Raw genomic sequence first — 5,125 nt, forward strand, 5'->3', positions numbered from 1 at the left:
TGGACCTAGTCACTGTGTCACTGTGTGTTCTTGAGATGAAGAATCCCTCCCTCCTATGAATTAAAGGGAAGAAAACTTTAAAATGCACATAGCACAAGGCCTTTCATGAGGCAGCTACCCAAGAAATGATTGTATTTTATTTCATCCTCCAAGTCCTATAAAGTAGACCATTATTGCCATTTTAAGATGGCACAACTGAGATTCAGCGAGCAATTAAACCCAATCCACATGCACATCTAGTGAGTGTAGAGCCAGGTTTGAACCTAGCTCTGGTGGATTCCAAAGTATCTCAGCTGCATCAAATATAGCAGGGGTGAAGGGGAGGGGCTCATTGCTCTCCAGAGGAGAGTCCAGAGTCTGAGAAAGTATGGGATGGGAAGGCAGGCAGGGTTGGGCTTGGGCTGTGATGGTGGCTCTGCACAGTGTGGGAGGCAGCAGGTGGGGAATCGGAGGCGGGGGGTTCTTCTAGCACTGGGCTTCAGTTGAAACACTTGTGGGAATGGTCTGAGTCAGGCAGAGGGGTCCAGACAGGTGGGGAGCAGGACCTTGTCCTCAGCCTGGCAGAGTAGCCAGACCAATCCCCAGGGTTAGTGGCACAGCCTGGGTGGGGAGCAGGGTAGCCCCACTGACCCTTGTGGGGACAAGGACATCAGATGAAGACATCCGGGGTGGGGAGGTGGCAGGCAGGGGTCCAGAGTGGCCCTGTGCTAGCTACAAGGGGGTAGGATGAAGGTTGGCAGGTGCCAGGCTTTGTTCCACGTTCTTGGTGGGAATTACCTGTTGAACCTCACCACACTGTGAGGTAAGAACTACAATATTTTTGTTGTACAGATGCAGACACTGAATCATAAACTTGGTTAGTTACCCAAAGCCCACAGCTAGTAAGTGGAGGAGCAGGATTTGTAGCAAGGCTTCAGCTCTGGAATCTATAAGCTGTTTCCTCATCTGTGAGAAGCTTTTAAGGAGAGGTTCCAGGGATAAATGCCTTAATGCATGGAATGCATGGAGGACGTGTTGCATTTTCTTAGCATCTAGTAAATGTTAACAATGATGATGATTCTCATCTAGGTCTCGTTGAAGAATCAAGGACAGTTGAGGTGAAATGTTGGCATCTGTTCTTAAGATATGTGCATTTTTCGGCTTGCAAATTGTACCCCAAGTTATAAAAACCCAAGGGGAACACGCTAACTTTTGTAGGGTGGCTGAGGGACTGGTCCTGGCTGGTGCGTTGGGCACTACAGCCCAGAGTGAGAGAAGGGAAAGGCTGGAGGAGGTCTGGAGTCAGACACACACTATGGTGAGAATTTGGAGGCAGACCAGTTTGGGAAAACACTGTCAAATAGGAGCTCACCATGGGTTGGTCCTGATGCCTGGTGGGGGTGGGATTTCTGCCAGAGGCCCCTGCCAGAGCGTGAACGTTTGACCTGGGAGGTGGAGTCCTCCTAGGCAGTGGGGAGTGGGCAGACTTTGGAGCCCAAGCCCACCATGTGGGGAATCCTGCTCTGCTTGGGCCTGGGTGAGGAGCCTTGGCCAAATGACAGCCTCTCAGAGCCTGCTTCCTCAGCCACCCTAGGGGGTCATAGTCCTGAGCTTGTGGGGCTGGAGCAGGTGTACAGGATGTGACACTGGTGATAGCTCAGAGTCTGGTACCAAGTAGGTGCTGTATGAAAGTAGCCACCCTCCACGCTCCTCCTCACAGACCCTAGCGCATGCCTGGCTGAGGCCTGGGGACAGGGGTTTCTTTTCCTGGAGTCACAGTTCTGCTCTCCAATTGCTACCAGTGGAGGGATTCTCCGACAAGTATGGGAAACAGCACCCACCCTCCGCCCCACAGAGACGACGCCTGAGGAGAGGCTAACAGCCTGGTGGGCAGCAGAGGCAAGAATGAAAGTCCCAGCCTGCTGCCTTGGGTGGAAACAAAGGCAGCTGCTAGCATGGCCCCCTTCCAGCCAAGAGGACTCCTGGGCAGATTTAAAGGAGACTTTTATGATGCTTCCCTGGCTCCTCAGCCAAATGCTTGGGGTATAGGACAAGGAACTCCTCTACGGCAGCCTGCCCTTGAGTTGGTTTCAATTAGCTCAGCCAACCCCAGCTGGTGACACCCTGCTCCAGGCCCATGGCCAATGTGGGGAGGCTCAGTGACACCCAGTGAGCAATATTGTTCTGTGATTTTTGTGAGGCTGTGGGATGCAGTCCCTTTCCAGCCTGATTTTGAGTCCCACTTCCTCCCCTTGTTAGTAGGCTACTCTGTGTCTTAATTTACTTATCTGTAAAATGGGGGTGATAACACCTACCTCATAGGGTTCTCATGAGAATGAAGCGAGTTAATGTGTAAAGCACTTAAAGCAGTGTCCAGCCCTCAATACATGTTACCCACCATAATCATCGACTTCTTACATGAGAGGAGACAGAGACTCAGATAATTGACTTGCCCAAGATCACACAGGAAATGGAAGGGCCAGAGAATAGATCCAAATTCACCCAACTCCAAAACAAGTGCATTTTTCCCACAATCAGAAGCTCTCTGCAAAGGTTTGAAATGAGAGTATCTTGGAGAAGATTACATCTCACATACCACCTGGCCCTCTCAGGCCCTCCCCTGTGCATGCCTTTACCAGCAATCCTGGGAGAGGTGGGTGTCAGCACCCAGTGTCTAGATAAGATGGGACCCAGAGGCAAAAAGCAGCCATCTTTGGTCCCTCAGCAGTGGTGGCAGGGCCAGGTGGAGGGAAGTGTGGCAGTTTTAAGTGGGTGAGTGGCTGTCAGCTCCAGCTGGAGCTTTCGGAGACAGGCGGTGTCCTTGTCCTGCCCTTGAAACACTCTTCAGCTGAAAGACACATTGGGCTTTCTGAAGGGCCATCCAACTTGCAGCCTGAGTTTTGCAAGCACAGGGTGAATTTTTGACAATAAAACAGAGCAGGCAGCTGAAAAGCGCTTTATGGATTGGCTCTGAACAGTCAGCGCTGCGGGCCGACGGCATGCAGAGGCCCAGCCTCCTGGCACTGCAGTTGGATGGGGCTTGCTCGGGTGGAGGACAGAGAAGGCTGTCTTTCTCACAGGTCCTGCTAGGGTCCTGACTCAGTGCCAGCGGTCACCATTGTCAGTTCGTAGATGGGGAAAGTAAGACCCAGGAAGGGCTGTTAAGGAAACTGGCACCTCTGGCAAGCCTGGCCTCCTGGTTTCCTCCCCTAGCAGCCTTCCTACTGAGGCAGTGGAACAGGTGTGGAGCACGGCGGCATGTACTGCCGTGGCATCAGTGAGAGGACCTCAGCAAGCCCTCCCCATCAGCAGTCAAACTGCCCTTCATGCTCCCACTTTTTCTTCACCCTCACAGCAGCCTCCCTGGGCAGACACCTGGAGCCTCATTTCACAGACTGGGAAATGAGAATCAGAGAAGCACACAGCACTCACCCAAGTCTGTATCAGACTGAGTGGCAGAGCATTGTCTCTGAATTTCCTTGTCGCTATTAGGGTGAAGGCCCAGTTGACATGTCTGCATGGAGGAGCCATGATCTCTGCTAGGGGGTGGGAGGGGGCTGGAGAAAGGACACAGATTTTGGAGTTGGCCAGCCTACATTCAAACCTGCCTTTGTCACTGGCCTGAGGAGTGACTCTGGGCAAATGGCATCCCTTCTCTGAGGCTTACTGCTCCTTCTACAGAGTACTGTGTGTGTCAATGGAAGTGGGGCTGCCATGTGGTCTATGAGTCATTTGAGGACAGAATTAGTGTGCAAAGGGTGAGTGTGGGAAGGACCCTCATAGCTCGCTGTCTAGTCTCTTATTGCACAGACAGGGAAACAGAGGCCTGGACAGACAGGGGGCATTGCTCCATGCAGGAGGTGGGCTCATGCGGAGGCAGTGTCTCACAGTGGTTAGAGTTTGGATTTGCTGTGAGGCCCTGATTGAAGCCCTGAGCCTCAGTCTTTCCCCCCATAAGATGCCCTGGCATAGGCAAAGGCTCAACTGGTATGAGATGGGAATGAGATGGCATTCTCATCGTAATGACGACTAACACAACGCAGTGCTTCTGGGTTCAGGCACAGTTCAAGCACCAGCAATATGATATGGCTTCTTTCTCATACAACTGTGTTTGCATGTGAGGACAGGAGCGCATGGAAGGTGCTCATGGATGTTACCTCCCCCTAAGAGGTTGGTGCATCAGGGGGCAACCTGGCCAGGTAGCTTCTGGGACTTCCTATCCCTTTCTGACTCTGACTGTGAGATTCTTGCTGGGTACCGTGACCTTGGAACTCTGGGGAAGGTGTCACAAGTGAGGAGGGTTCCTACTGGGGCAGGGGGTGTGGCCAGGGGCCCAGCCAGAGGCCCACTCCTTTCTGGGACGTCCCAGCTAGTGTGTAGCCCACCAGTCGTCTCGGTAACTGATACCCAGGAGGCCAAAGTTATGGTGTGTGGCTGGGAGGCTATTTTGTCTAATACATTAAAAGGGCTTTGGAAATTCCTGAAGCGCATCTGGTCCTCGTTATACCACAATATTGCTGTCTCTCTAGCTCGCAGACGAGGGAACACTTTTATTTCTCCTTTCACAGCTCAAGAATGTGCCTGAAATGCAGTCCTGCAGACATCCATGTGGTTCCCCAAGTTTCTTGGTCACATGCTGGAACCATCATCCTTTTAAAGGCCTACCGCTCCTTCCCCTCGGCTCCCCCACCCCAGACGACCCCCAGGACTCCTGGGGGTGCCGGGGGAAGGCTGAGGCTTTGGAGCTGGGCCTGCCGGGCTTTGTAATGTGCCCCCAACCTTTGCGCTTCCTTGCTCCTATAACAGACAGGAATTCCTGAGAAGTGAACACAAGCTTGTCATGTTAGTAAGTCCTTAGTAAATGCAGGCTTCCCTGATATTCTCCATGAATTTGTGAAAATTGTTTAACCAACCAAGTACCAATAGCTCCTGTAAAATCGGGTCTAAAACTCTAAGGGATGTTGATAATCATTCCTTATTCACATGGCAGCTCTGCCCAACCACAGCCACACAAGAAGCAGAAAGTAAAACATGTACAGAGGCTCCGCATCTAAAACATCTCTGTGGAGTCCAGGCTGGGCCCCTCATGCATTATTCCCTGGGCTGGAATATGTGTGTGTTTCTTCTCTGGAGTGCTGGTCCCTGT

This window comes from Pteronotus mesoamericanus, unplaced genomic scaffold, assembly GCF_021234165.1.
Source record: "Pteronotus mesoamericanus isolate MK-2021 breed Mesoamerican mustached bat unplaced genomic scaffold, CSHL_Meso_final contig_27, whole genome shotgun sequence".
In the NCBI taxonomy this organism is placed as follows: Eukaryota; Metazoa; Chordata; class Mammalia; order Chiroptera; family Mormoopidae; genus Pteronotus; species Pteronotus mesoamericanus.